Source organism: Chrysochloris asiatica, unplaced genomic scaffold (assembly GCF_000296735.1).
Source record: "Chrysochloris asiatica unplaced genomic scaffold, ChrAsi1.0 scaffold00020, whole genome shotgun sequence".
Classification (NCBI taxonomy): Eukaryota; Metazoa; Chordata; class Mammalia; order Afrosoricida; family Chrysochloridae; genus Chrysochloris; species Chrysochloris asiatica.
The window spans coordinates 23358781-23374124 of record NW_006408538.1 but is presented as its reverse complement, the minus strand read 5'-3'; the positions used below and the strand labels follow the sequence as shown (position 1 = coordinate 23374124).

General features: G+C 44.8%; 1 protein-coding gene and 1 pseudogene across 31 annotated transcripts in view; one reads left to right on the top strand and one right to left on the bottom strand.

Annotated features, from left to right (window-relative positions):
* The window catches only part of KCNMA1 (potassium large conductance calcium-activated channel, subfamily M, alpha member 1), a 1077241-nt gene that overhangs the window by 354222 nt on the left and 707675 nt on the right, over window positions 1-15344 (top strand). The window lies entirely within an intron of this gene.
* Window positions 10768-11099, bottom strand: LOC102822645 (annotated as a pseudogene).

The following is a 15344-nucleotide window of genomic DNA, read 5'->3' as shown; positions in this document are numbered from 1 at the left end:
TTCTGTGTTGTTGTTGGCGGAGCTCTCTGCTATACGTCCACCCGATCCGCCATCTTGTTTGTTCCTCTCTGGACACTCACTCTTGAAGCTGGTAGGTTTGAACTGCTGACCTTGTGGACAAGCACTGAGAGCCATCCTGTTTTACAGGAGAGGAAACAGGGTCACAGTGGTACAAGACTTCTCAAAGACCACACAACCTGCGGTATCTGGCATACTATGTGTTTATGCTGGGCTTAAGGCAGATACAATGATAACACATCACCCGAGCAGTTCCAAGTCTAGGGACTGGAAAGTAGAGACAAATCACTTAGCCCACGTATGTAACTGCTGTGTGTCCATAGTTACATAAAAGAATGAGTAATACACTTCTGTGACAATAAAGCCAAGGAAAGTGATTAAGTTTCCCTGAGTACAGTCAAAAAGACAGGGAGGGACATTTGAGCTGGGCTTTGATGAGTGTGTAGGAGTTTCCATGCTGTTCTTTTATTATTTAAGTTTTTATTGAGAATTAAGTGGAGGTTTACAGAACAGATCATCATTTTTACATTCAATAAGTCATACACATTTTGTTTCTCCTCATTGATTACTTATTCCTTCAAAGTAACATCATTTGCCCCATTTCCTCCCTGTCCTTCCCCCCGCCCCACCTCCTTCTTATCTGCAATGGTTGATGGTTCTAAGGTGTGTGTACCTCACTAGCGTTGCTGTTCCCCTTCCTTATACACCTGTCTATTGTTTTTGGCTGAAGATTGAGCCACGGGGGTGGATCTCTTCTGTTTCATTTCCAGACCTGAAGGGTGACCAACAGCCACAATCTTGGGGGTCCACCAGTCTCTACCCAACAAGTGGATCTGTTTTTCAACTGAGAAATGCATGAGCTTGGTATGACGAGGTGTTGCCGGCGTCGGGGATGAGAGACCACTATTGATTTTGCCTTCCACTTCACCTAGGTCTGAAGCAGATGGACATTTGAATTCGTCAGATGTTTTTTATTTACAAAGAGTAGAATCCCCAACACAAACTGGTTTAAACAATCAAGGGGATTTGTTGGCTCATGTAAATGAAAAACACAGAATTAGGACCAGCTTCGGGTGAACCTTGATCCATCAACTCAACCAAAGACCTGGGTTCTTTGTCTCTGTTCTGTTGTATGTAATGGTGTCTTCACCGGAGGCTGGCTCCTTTTGAGTCCCGAGATGACTGAGGCTGGAGGCTTCCTTTATATTGTCCATGAGGAAGGAAATAGTATCTTTGTCTCAGCATTCCCAGAAAAATATCTGTGAATTTTTTGGATTGGATTGGTTTAGAGCATAAGCTCATTCTTGAGAAAATCATGATCGACAAAGGAGTCAGTTTTCCTGGAATGACGTGGATCACCAAATGAACTTTAGCAGACTGATAAAAGGGGAACATGGGCAATAGATGTTGGGAAAGCGTTAAAAAATAAAAGGTCACAGTTGCATTCAAGCTTGTATAGTCCTTTTTGTGGTGGCAAAGGTGGCATGTACCTATCAGAAACAGCCCAATTTGTATCATCACAGACTTTAATAAGTGTTCTAGTCACTGAGCTGTCCTTGTCCTATGTAATCTCTTCCTAGGTATCCTTAGTAATGTGTGACTGTCCACATCACAGGGCTGCTCCGAGATTAAAGGAGGTAATATGTAGGAAACACTTGAAACCACGTTCAGGAAGCACTAGCAGTGTGGCTAGTTAGATACATCTTGTAGGGCTGCTGGAAGTATGAGAAGCATCTGTGTATTGCCTGGTACATAGTAGTCTGGATAAATGTTAGCCATTATTAATCATTATTATGTTAATTAAACTACTTAATAATGCGATTCATCTGAATAGCACTTCATTGTTTCCGGAATGGGTTTTGTCAACACTATCCATCCCCCTTGAACCTCACAGTTGCTCTATGATGAGGCAGCATCTCCAGGCCTGGGGTATCTCATGGAATGGTTGAACGCCTTTCCTAGTAGTCTCCTGGTTGAATGGCCATTTTCAGGATGAGGCTCAGTTCCCTAGCTAGCCAGGGCCTTCCAGTCCAGCCCTTATTCCCCTGCTCCCCTGCTTCAACCCGCGGCTTCCCAGCCTGCTTTTTCCTCCCATTTGTTACAGGCTCGTTTGAAATGCATGTAGTTTCGCATCTATAATATCCTGATTACTCTATTAATCTCCTTTAAGCTTCATGAAAAATACAAAGGGCTGGATCAGGAAATTGTCACTACAGTCTAATTTTGTATTCAGGGGACTGTTTTCCATGGACGTGAAGAGACTGATGTTTCCCATTTGGCAGTTGGCTTTTTAACTTTGTTGGGGAGAGCTGTCACTTTGTGAATTACCAAACAGCTTACAAGGTTGCATCTATATTCGGACTCTAATATGTCTGTACCTTTCGTTTCTCCTCTGTCAGCATATGCTCTTCTCCCTAATGGATGCTGAACTGTGCATCCCAGAGGACATCCCTTTTCACGATACCCTAGACCGGCAAGAAGCTAAAACTTCCCATCACTTCTGCGTGCACAGTCACCAGACCTGGGTCACTACAGAAAGAGAAGTGTTTTGTTAACTCACACACACACAAACACAACATACTTGAAGGTTCTGAATTCTAGACTTTACTGCACAGCTTACTACAGTAGCCATTACATTTTAATGAAATTCCAAGTTCAGCTTCTCACTCACAGTAGCCCCGTGTCAAGTGAGGCTAGGGGCTAGCAGACTGGACAGTGCCGGCACACAACATCTCCATCAATGCAGGAAGTTGTATTGTGCAGTGTTTAGTGTCATGGATAAGGGCGGGCGGCTGGCACACCAGTGTAGCGCTGTAGGAGTAGCGCTGGACCACAAGGTTGGTTTGAACTGCAAGGTTGGCATTTCAAATCAGTTGAAATTGACTCCGTGGCACTAAACAACAACAATAATCAGATCGACAGATTTTAAATATTCCTTTCTCTCCTTCTCTCCTCTTTCCCTGTGTTTTCCAAGGGCGCTATACTAGACCTTTTTTTGCTTCTTGATTAACAAAACCATTCAAAGGAAATGTTGTTGTTAAGTGCTGTGGAGTCGGTTCCGACTCATAGTGACCCTGCATAGGGTTTCCGAGGCTGTAAATCTTTACAGGGGTAGAAAGCCTCATCTTTCTCCTGCGGAACAGCTGGTAGTTTCAAACTGCTGACCTTGAGATTAGCTGCCCGGCTTATAACCACTACGCTACCAGAGGAAATAGAGTTTTAAAATTTACAGTCATGTATGAAGGCTTATTTTGCTACCCAATTTGAGCACTGCGTTTCAATAGCATAGTACATGCATTTCACCCCATTCGCAACTGGCCTGGGGTGTGACCAGAAGGTCAGTGGAAAACCTCATTTGTGTTAGAAAGAGGAACTCAGGAAATTTCCTCAGACACATTGCTTACTGGTCTAGAACTGGCCAGACGTTTAAATGTTCTGGTCCAGACTGAACTTTAAAATTTCTGGCTGTGCATCACCTCGGGGTTCAAGAAAGACATGTTGACAACACCATCTACAAACTCTTCCCCCAAAAGCCTGCAGCAGCAATGGCTGTGGATGGTGTCAGGATGATGTCTGCTGCTAATCTGTGGTTCGGTATCAGTGGATTGTTGGAACCAGAACCAGAGAGACAGACATCATGGCACAAGGATTGCTGAGAATCCTAGTGTGCCTCAAAACATAGTTGTTTTTTTAATGTTTTATTGTGAATTATGTGATAGTTTACATGGGAGAACGTTAGATTTACATTCATCCTATCATACATCGTTTCATTGCAATGGTTACAATCCCCTCCATGCATCAGCATCCAACCAAAGGTTATATATACACTGCAAGCCTGCCGCTGGTTGTCAGCACACAACCCCTCTCCCTCTCTGGGTCTAAAGTCTCCAACTGCTCCATCTCTCCACGTCATCATCTCTGCTTCCATCTCTGGCGTCACTGCTTCTCTGGGTAGGGTCCCACTCTCTGCTCTTCTCCCTTGATGGTCCCAGGAACCTCTGCTCCTAGACTGCAAAGTCAATCACTCCCCTCCTTTTGCTATAAAACGTCTAACTTTAAATTTCCAACCCTCACAGTCAATCCTGATAACAATTACTCACTATTGTGTCACAAGAGACTTATCCACATCTCCTTTCATCAGCCCCGCCTAGACAGATTGGATACTACTCAGTGGAGATTCTACCTTCCTCTGAGCCCTCTGGATCTAGGTTCCCTATTGAAAGCTTGTAAGCCAGTCACTTCTTGCCTTTTTAGTCCCCCATTTTGGGTAGCCACTGTCCAAGTTGCTCATCCCTGTCTCCTCTGTGTATGGAGGCTGGGGTGGGGAGGGAGATCCTTGCTGTAAATATTTGTTCCCTCTTTTGAGCTATTGCATCCACAGGTGTAGGTCAAGTTCATCAAACAGTATCAGATTACTCTTTTTTCCCTCTTCTTTCTTCTAGTTGAGCTCTGATCATCCAGTCATTGAAGCCAGGTCAAGTGGGTATTACCTGCAAGTGTGGGTGTTCTTATGCATATGCCCTTTCTTCTTATCAGCTGGACACTTCACTCTCTTCTCTAGTCCTCTGTGGCTTTGTCACTGACTCTGGGCCCAAGAGTCCCCAGGTCTTGCCACACTGCTGGCCAACCAGGTCTCCACCCGGGTTCACAGGAGTCTATTGAAAGTTGTAGGGCTTAACTTGCAGCTTCATTGCTGTTTTTCCCATACTTCTCCTTATCGGTGATGAACATGGTCACCGATCAGAGCATGTATTCCCACTGAGTCTTAGTCTTGGAAGCGGGTTTGCCCTGTGGGGACCCGACCTCTTGTCTTGATGTCTCCTAGGCGAGCAACTTGCTTGTTCTTGTCGTAATCAGTCAGTCTGCCTTTATTGTTTTGTATTTTTCCTGTTGTTTTTTTTTTTTTCTTTCAAGATGTATCTTCTGTTCTTCTAGCCACTCCAGGCTGGTCTGCTTGTCCTTTCAAGTGGAAATTTCCTACGTCAGAAGATTCTGGATGGGGTTCAGGAATTCATCTATGTTTTTATGTAATCCAGAGACTCTGCAGGAAGCCGCCTTCACTGAGCACATTGTAACCCCATTTTAGGAATTTCAATCACTTATAGGCAGAAGACGGACTTACAAGCTTTCTATGGTGATATTTCTGGCTATTCCTTTCTCTTCTCCTCAAGTGTCTATTTTATAATGGTATACCAGGGAAACCAAGATTCAAAAGACAGCCAAGCATGTTAACATTATTTCCCTCCTTTTGCCTATCCCAACCATCTCTCAATCCCTGTATCCTGGAGCCCTGTTGTTACAAGGTTGTGCATACATCATTCTTTACCTCTGCCCTGCTTAGTCCATGCAAACCTGCCTAATTGGTTTCTCATCAACTTTGTTCTTCCATTCCCTCCCCCCTTCTTGTATATTGCCCCCCTCCCTCTTACCCAAACTGTCTTGTGTCTATTCCGTACCCTGTGCTCCACATTCCCCTCCCTCCCTTCACCCCACCCTACACATCCTGGTAACCAGCAAAGAACCGCCCCCCCCCCCCCCCCTTTAGTATGGGTTCTTTTTTCTTTTTCTTAGACTTTTACAGTAGTGGTCCTATGTAGTATTTTTCCTTTTGTGACTGACTGATTTCACTCAACATAATGTCCTCAAGGTTCATCCATGTAATGCGGTGGCTTGCAGCTTCCTTGTTATTCTTCAGGGTAGCATAATATTCCATTGTGTTTATGTACTACAGTTTGTTTATCCATTCTTTGATGGGCACTTTAGCTCTCTCCATCTTTTTGCTATTGTAAATAGTGCTGCTATGAAGATTGATGTGCATGTATCTACTTGTGTATGGCACATATTTCTTGTGGGTAAATACCAAGTAGAGGAATTGCTGGATCATAAGGTATTTCTATTTTCAACCTTCTGAGGAAGTGCCATATTGCTTTCCAGAGAGGCTGACCATTTTGCAATCCCACTAGCAATGCAAGAGCGTCCCAGTCTTTCCACATCCTCGCCAGCATTTATCATCCTCTACTTTTTTTTTTTTTTTTTATCTTTGCTCCAAGACCTAGTTTTGGAAGGGACTGACTTAATTCATCTGCAGAGTTGAATTCACACACTTAGTCCTGATTTATGAATCTTGTCGTTTGGAGGGAGGAAACAGAGAAATCGTTAACAAGTAGCAAGTGAGAAAGTATGTGCAACTCTCAGGGCTGAGATCTGGGTGACAGGGAGGGATGGCGTGCTTGCCTGGCATGGATTTATCCACATGTGCCCAGAGCCTTTGGTGAGAATCAGGGTGGCTGTGGTCTAAATATTCAGTGGCCTAGAGTCTGGCTAAGAATACCTGTAGGACATTCCACATTATCGGAAGGCTCAGAAAATGAGGATGACCTTCCATGGATGTCGTCAGAGCCTTCCATTGATTGTAGCAGCGTGAAAACGTCAACGCATTGGTAGGGAGTCATTGTTTTGGTGCCTTTTGACCTGTAGTGCCTTTGACCTTGACAGGTGACTGTTTCTTGAATACTGTCCCTGAAAACTGGCCTATCAGCTCTTAAAAGATATATGACACTCTACGCCTTTGTCAACAACAAGTTTAATGTTTCTAAAGTGTTTTGGAGACTTTAACCCGGTGCCTTAACCCAATGATTTCCCAACTCTTTTTTTTTTTTTTAATTTAAGATCTTTATTGAAATGACAAGAGCTCTGCTCCCCATATATAGAACTGTTAACAATGGAGTTGTGACTGAAGGAGGGGCATGGTGGGCCCTCCTCAAGCCCCCAAGTCACTAATGAGCAATCCCTTGAGTTGTCAGAACATCAGCCCACTACCACCACTACCCTAGGACTCGGACCCATGGTGACCCCATGTGTGTGTCAGAGTAGAACTGTGCTTTGTAGGGTTGTCAGGGCCTGAGTTTTTGGGAGAGGTTGCCTGGTCTTTCTTCTGAGGCACCTCTGGATGAGCTTGCACCTCTAGTCTTTTGTTAAGCATTTGTACCACACAGGGACGCCACTTGTTGTTGTTGCTAAGTGCCACAGAGTCAGTTCTGACTCATAGCCACCCTCTAAAAGTGGCTGGTGGGTTTGAACCACTAACCATGTGGTTAGCAGCCTTCGGTGGCGCCACACCAAGACTCCAGGTTAAGTGCTCACAATACCATATCTTTCCATCACAGCAGTGATTCCGTGCTGCCCCTGAAAGTGAGGGGTGCAGCTGCAGAGGAGAGTGGTACCACAGTGCTCTGGCACAATTCAAGGAGAAGTGACTCATCCAAGGTCATCCAAGTTCACACAGCCCAGCAGGGTGAGACCTGACAAGTCTCTTTTCTATAGTGGAGAACCTGCCACAGTTTCCCATGCAAAATTCCCTGTCTCCAAGGTGGGTGTGTACTCCCCTGCTCAAGGGTTCTGCTGTGAAGACCCTCAGGAGATTTCTATGGCCAGCTGAAACTGAGGCTCCCCCCAAGCCCCCTTTGCCCCCAGGTTGCTTTGGGAAGCAGTCTGAGCACCTGGAGCCTCAGGTGTGGTCTCCTTCTCTGGCATAAGAGCGCTGTCTTGCTCATTCAACCACTCATGCTGTCGCCAGAAATAAAACACTGCAGTCCCATTGCCACAGGGTGCCGATCTGATGATCTGATCCCCGCGCAAGGATGAGAGCTGTGCTCTGAAGACTCCGTAACCTGTCATTACTCTTGTCACTGCCTTAGTTTTCTTGTCAATGGAATAGGCATAGAATAAGTATATGGAAGACTCATTGAAAGATTTGAACACGTCAGAGAACTGAATAACTGAATGTTTTCCCAGAGTTGGGGTGACTGGCTTCCTATCCCAGATGTAGTTACCCCACACTCCATACAATGCCTTTGTGACTCTTATTCTCAACATTGAGCCAAAGTCTCGGGTTCTTCTCTAGCCTGTCTTAATACTTTTCAGATCAACTCCTACTACAAACAAGCTACTGACCTGTTTCTTATTGGGGAAAGTAGATGGTGGGGAGTTCTGTTTGCCTAGTGACTCTCCCAGTGGGTGGGGAGCAAATTTCTGGGGCCCTGAGTCAACATACCTACTGTAGAAGTGGAAATGGTGCTACCCTCTTGCTCAGCCTATGAAAGGGTGAGTAAAAATTCCAAGGATTGCATTGCGCAGTAAGTCCCAGAGCAAAGGAAGTCATCCTCACAGGCCAATCCAGTCTTCGTAATCGGAACTGAATTTAAAAGCTCTCCAGGTTTCAGAATTAGCTCCAGAGAATTTGGCATCAAATTTGAGATTTGTTAAGAAGGGAGGGAAATGCTGCTTTTGTCTGGAATTCAAGTGCCTTCCTTTGCAAATCCAGCAATACAGAGATACCCTAAAGAACAGTGGCACGGAAGCACTGAATTTTGTATAATTGTGGTCGTTTTTTTACAAGTCATTGGGAAATTCACCAGCTAATGAAAGTGCCCTGTTGTGTGAGTTCTCTCTTGGAATATTTAATATCTTCTTTTTTAGTACTTATCAGCTAAGGGAATTACAGGAAGATATTTCTGGAGCCCGCTGAGGATAAGAGAGGGAATAGAAAGGCCTCCTTCTTTTCTACCAGATGGATCCCAGCTGCCCAAGTGAATGTCACTCGTTTTTCAAAAGGACTTTTGATTCCCAAAAGGAACTGCCCCGGGTACCAGTATCCTTGGGACCAGTGCCAGCCCGAACTCCTTTCTTGGCCTTGCTGGGGTCTCTTCAGGCCTTTTGTTCTGCTTGTGGCATGGGTGTTCCAGGCCTGTAGGCAGACGTGCCCCACAGACCTGGGCCAGATAGCTAAAGTCATAGGATGAAGACCATTGGACTGTTGACTTTCATTTCTCTTATATTTGCCTTCAGTAGACTGTGCTCCCAGCGGCCAATGAGAAGCAGGTAAATCTAGCTAGAAGAATTGACTCAGATGCTGTATTTCTCAAATTAAGTTTCAGATTGATGTGGAAGCAACTCTGACATACGATGACTCCAACCGGTGCCCCTGAAAGTGTTGGGGTGATTCACACACACACACACACACACATATGTAACAGGCCCTGGGGGTCCAGTAAAAAGCCGTGCATTTACTCCTGTTTATACCAGTGTTGCTCAATGAAACCAGGACATACTGTGTAGGATACAGGGTCGATGCGTTGTGCACCTGCTTGGACCCACCGTTTGAATGAGGTTGACTTGTGGCTAGGTGAATACCACCGACCACTCTGCAGGAGAAAGATGAGGCTGTTCCTATACAAATTGACAGTCTTGGAAACCCTATAAAATGCTACTCAGAATCATAACTGACTTGGTGGCAGTAGGGTTAGTTTTAGTTCTGATGAACAGCAAGCCGGTACCTTTTCTGCAACTAGGTTTGTGACTTTAAGTGAATTACCCAAACTTTACATGCCTCAGTTTCTTCATCTGTACAGGGTTATTAAAAGCGCCTACTTCATTCAGTCGTCATGAGGATTAAGTGCTTTAATTAAGCTCTTAGCACAGTTTCTAGAATATAATGTCCTATTTGTGTTAGCTATTATTGTTAGTGCCACACATTGTTATTTACTGATAGCTTTTCAAACTGTGCTAAGTGTTGTCAAGACCTTCTCTTCCTGTTTTCAGCATGGAATAATAGAAGAATCCTACCTGGGGTGAGAGATTTCAAGGCACCATGGGCAGGAGTTGGTTTTACTTAATCCTCACAATTGTTGTTGCTTTACGGAGTAGAAAGGTGAGGCATACCTGATAAGTAAAGAGACCGGCCCTAAATAAAATAATACAATCTGGACTCAAATCCAGGCCTGCTGGCTGCAAGCCAATGTCTCTAAGCACCTTACAGGGTGCCATCAACCCATTCTTGCTTGGCCCATCCACACGGGCTTGATCTCAGCTCTGGTTGGAGGCAAACTCCATGTCCTGGTGTGGTACTGTAGGGTAAGCATTGATCTGCTAACCACAAGATCAGTGGTTCAAAGCCACCAGTCACTCCTTGGAAACCCTGTGCAGGGTTGTTATTAGTTGCAGTTGACTCAATGGCAATTAGCAACAACAGCAGCATGCAGTTCAGGGAGATTCGGGTTCAAATCCAAATTCCACCCCTCCCTAGTTCCTTGCCTTTGGGAAGGTGCCTCTCCTATAAGTAGGCATGATAATACCCATGTTTTATGGATGCAGTGAGGAGGGCTGACATAGTACATGTATGTGATCCAGCCTAGAGCTTGGGGTACAATCGCTGCTCAATATGCCTTAACTCACATTGCTGTTCTGCATCAGCCAGTGTGCTAGACAGCATTATCTTTAGGATGTAATGTCATCGTCCCGATGCCTCCATAAGATGGACATGTCTCATTTTTTCTGATCGGGAAACCGAGGCTCTGTTGGGTTAAGTGACTTATCCAAGGTCATAAAGCCACAGGTAGTGAAGTCTTGTGAAGTTGAGATTCAGAGCCTGGCAGTCTTTCTCCATGTATGTATATGGGGAGTTTGTGCAAGGCCACGTTCTTGATGAATGTGGCTAGTGCTGTCATTTGAGTTTGAGGACAATGATTCCCCAACCAGGAGAGTATGACAGCAGCTTTTTGTGTTTTGTTTTGTTTTTAAGATTCCAACAGGACTATATTCGACAGAATATGATATGGCTACATGAACACACCAAACTTGAAAGGCAAAGCAGAAAAGACATGGTTCTATCTAACTTATATTTAAGTAACAGGAGGGTAGGTCATTAAACAAATAACAAAACACTTAAGCTTTATAGAACAATTCACTATTCTAGCGCCCATAATTTTGGAGTTCCCACTCTCTGTTGTCCAGCGGACACCCCTGCCATGATTTGAGCCAGCAGGAGAAGCAGTGGGAATGAAAAGCATGATTCCAGAGTCCCCAGGCAATGGTACACTCTTCTGAAGTAGCAGGCGCCTGCTTAGCTTGACGTTCCATGCAAAGAACCATAGTGTGGTTCCTGTGGTTCCTACACAGTTATCAACGACATCCCAGGCCCAGACTGCATTCCACTTTTTCACTACAAAGCGCTTGTTGCCTGCGCCGCTGTTGGTACCTCTCGGGGTATCCACATCCATCACTGCTGCCATTTTGGAAATATATGGCCTGTCGTCTGGCTACTGCCGAGAGTATGGCACTTTAGTGCTGTTCCCTTAGGAAGGAAGCAGCAAGTGCCATCTTGGGTCCAGCAATTCCATCACAGATGGTGGCCCATTCATGTGTGTGTGCTTGGCTGGGCCTAGTGTCTGTGCCCACACTTAGCACAGGACTCAGCAACCCTATGCAGTCAGTGTACCTGTTTAGCAGTCAAACTGTTCAGAGGAGATACTTTTCAGCAAGGTATACCGTGGAAGGAACTGAACCAGTCTTTTTACTGGTGGGGGAAGACATCCAGTGCATTATAGGACAATGAGAGAACATTTGAATGGTTCCTACTATGAATTCTCCAGATATACTCAAGCTAACAATTTCATAACTGTACTTGCCCTTCCTCTTGAGGGACAAGAGCAAAATGAATGACCCTAGATGTCAGACAGAAGACACTAGATTAGGTGGGAGGGAAGAAAGGAAGAGAGACTCCAGACTAATTACAATTTTCCTACTAAATTGCCTTTCAGAGTCAAAGGGAAAAACCAAGGTGGGTTATTAAGGGAATATCGATTTGAGTGTGCTGAGCAGTTGGAATGTTTTTGTTTCCCTGACACGATAGCACACTTGGCTTTGCATGCCTGAGTTTCCAATTGCTCAGTGCAGTATCACTTGATGCTGACCAGAGTCACGAAGTTCTGCAATTTAGAAGGAACAGTTGCTGCAGCACTCGTACATTTGGAGTCTGTCGTGGGGAACAGCAGTTTCCACTGTGCAGTTAAGGCCCATGCTTCCAGGTTATCTCTATTTACCTTCTTTGCCCTCAGGTCCCAGGAAGCATCCAACCTGGAGAAGCTAGTTAGCAAATGAATGTGTCCAAAATTGGGATGGTCCCAGGGACAGGAAATGAAGCCAGGTGCAGACCTGGAAGTTATGGCAGTGGGGAATGAAGGCAGGGTCCAGATAGGCATATGGGAATGGAACCCCCTCAATCATCCAGTACATACTGAACACCGACTATGCACCATGCATTGTTCAAGCCATGGGCATAAAGCTGTGATTGATGAGAGCAAGTAGAAAACACACACAGTTACATCATAGGCAAAGACTAAACCATGGGGAATGGCACACTGGAAAGGAAGCTGTGCTTGATTGATAGACACCTGCATTGCTGTTTGTCTGTATTGGATAACTAATCCTTCCTGAAGAGCCACCTTGATTCTTTTCTCTTCTCAAAGCCAGTGTATTCAAAAAGGGTCTTTCTTCACGCCCTCTTGGCCCACTCCTTTTCATCCTGGCATCTAGTAACTGGTACTTTAGGTTATTTATCTTGCTTTTGGTTCCTGGACTGAAGGGTGGACCTTTGTATGAAGTCTGTAAGTTCTTCTCTCTCTAGGATTTGGGGGAGTAGGGAGAGAGAGAGAAGAAAGCCGTCAACTCTGCTCTCTTGGTGTGTTGCGAGAAGCTTGGGAAATAACGATGGCAGTGCCAACACTTCAGCCTGTGTGACGCTGGTAGGAGACCCTAGCTAGAAGGAGGGTTTGGATTCAGGTCACATCATGGAGGTAAGATGAACTTAGCAGTCACACAACAGAAATCAGACCAGGGTCTCTGGGCTGGCCACACATTAGAGTGATGCTTGTTTAGGACAGAGCCACACTTGGGTTTGTGTTTGGGTTCTGTTGTATACTGTGTGATCAGCACCATAAGCCACTTAACCTTGGATTTCAGACTTCCAAAATGGAAACCATGGTGCTGCCACTCAAAACCTTGACTCCGAAGCCAGGGTCTTGTGAATGCTGCAAGGTCAACCGTGTTCTTTCTCACGGGAGGTGCCTTCTCCGGAATCTTGGGGATTTCTTTTTGGAAGTGCGTGGTTACAGATTTGGTGGTGTCACTTGGCAAAGGCGGAACTAGGACCCCTGAGCTGAACCATGAGGAGTGTGCGTCTAAGTATTTGGGTGAGTTGCCAGGGAGAGCAAGTCACATTGGAGGGTTAAAAGATACATCAAGAGAGTTTAGAGCTATGCTTGGCACTCGGGGACCCAGTAAAAGCTAGAAACAAGGAAACCCATGAAGGTGCTGCATTCACACTCTCAGCATTTCTTGAGATGTGGCTCTGTATGATCAGAACTAGATAGCTAACTGAAAGATCAGTGGTTCAAACCCACCATCTGCTCCTCAGAAACGTTATACAGGATCATCATAAGTTGGAACCAACTTAACAGCACTTAGCAACAAGTGAATAAAAGAGACCTGGGTCAAATCCCTTCTCTTTTATTTACTGTCTCTGTAACCTTGAACAACTTGGTTATTCTCTGTGTCTCAGTTCCCTCATTTGTAGAATGGGAATAATCAGTAATAATAATTGGGGGAGGGGGGTGTTATGAAGGCTAAAAGCGATTAAGAGCTATGCGAGATGCTAATTCTTAGGTCTTTGTGTTTATCCATCCAGCATATATTCAATTGTGTTCTCACTATGTGGTGTCACATTGATCTCCTATTGAGGATATAACCAGCGAAGACAGGCAAGCTCTCAGTTTTCACAGCTCTTCCATGCTAGTGCAAAAGCCAAAGTATAAAACAAAGTAAATACATCCATAAATAATATATTTTAAGACAGTGAAAAGTGATATGAAGGAAACAGAAGAGGATAATGGGAAGTGAGTGACTGAGGGGTGGGGGCAAGGGAGTAAGGGAAACAGGCACTGCACACCAAGATAATTCTGTTAAAAATGTCCAGTAATCAAGTTTTTGGAAATTATGGGAGGAGAAAGCCTCTTTGAGTTTTCAAGAGAGCTGAGCAGGATGAGCAGCCAAAAATAAATACAGTTAAATAAAGATTGATTCTGGGGCCAAACAAGCCTGGAGAGAATTGTTTCTCCTGGTAGTGAATCATTATGGTTTGCAAATGAATTCATCTTTTTGTGTTTTCGGGACCAAAGGTCCTTGATAGTCCGGATTAATCCTCCTTTGCATCACACTTCCTTCGCCTGATTCCCTCACCTCTCATTGAATTGAAATTAAGGGCCATTCATTTGGAAAAACCTATTAACTCCCTGCTTAGAGATGGCTTACTTTCCACTCAGCCTGCTTGGGGTTCCCACCACTTAGAATGGGAGCCCTCATGTGTTTCTGCTGTTTCCAGTAGTGCCCCCTCTGGGTCTATGGCCAAAGCAGTGGAGCTCTTAGATTAGGACATGGAGCCCTAAGAGACGCGCGTCACTTCCGGGCCAAGGCAAGGGTCCTCATGTTTGGAGCTCCGGTAGTTCTCCATCCCTGAGAGGAGGAGGAGGAAGCTGCACTGCCTATGATGGTGCGATGCAAGATGGCAGCACTCATGGGGCTGGGTGGAGTGGAATCCTGGCTCCTTTCGATTTTATGAGTCTTTACTTCTTGGTTTCTCAAGAACTGGTTTAGAGATGAGTTATTCAGTCTTGAAGGAGCTCACCCCTAAGTAGTTATCTCTGGTTCATGAAGCTAACCTTTCCCCTTTTAAAGTTACTCAGGCACCTCTTCTTGCGTTGGTTACTTATCTTCCTTTGTTTGTTTTTGTTATTGTATCTGCCATTCTCTGGAATTCTTACTTGTATGCTTATATACCATTTGTGTGCCTTTCCTAGAATATACTTCCTTGTCTGTTTAGGCTCCACTGTATCTTCAGTGCCTAGAAGGTTATCTAAAGCAAAGAACATGCCTGACAAAAATGTGAATGAGTAAGTGTGAGATGCAGGGAGGCACTGCCCCATTCTCTCCCATCTAATCCCCTCATCTAATCTCTTTCTCCAGGACTCGATGGTACTAACTCTTTGAGGCAGTAGCATCGTCAGGGACAGATTAGAACTCCTAGGCATCTCCCACACTGGCTTTGTATCCAAAGAACGGGGCAGACATCCTCTGACCAACCAAAATAACCGAAGCACAAGAGCACTAGGGGAAACTGTGCCCCTAGATTACCAGATTCTTGGAACCCTTTTCCAAGAATAGCAAATGAATATTCAAACCTTTCTCCAAGGATAACAGATGAATATTCAACAGAAACATCAATGTATCTTTCCCCCTAATCAATATGTACTAGACCACCCTTGAAGGAGGAGACCCCATACTCTTACAAACTAGTGCATCCCAATCCCATGGTGTCTTCTCTATTCGTAGAAACAGAATTGCTTCTTTTTTTTGGAAGTGTACTATCACTTTGCTATAAAGCTATTGCTGAGTGAAGGCCTATTGTACATGTGTGATTGAGAAGCACTGATTCA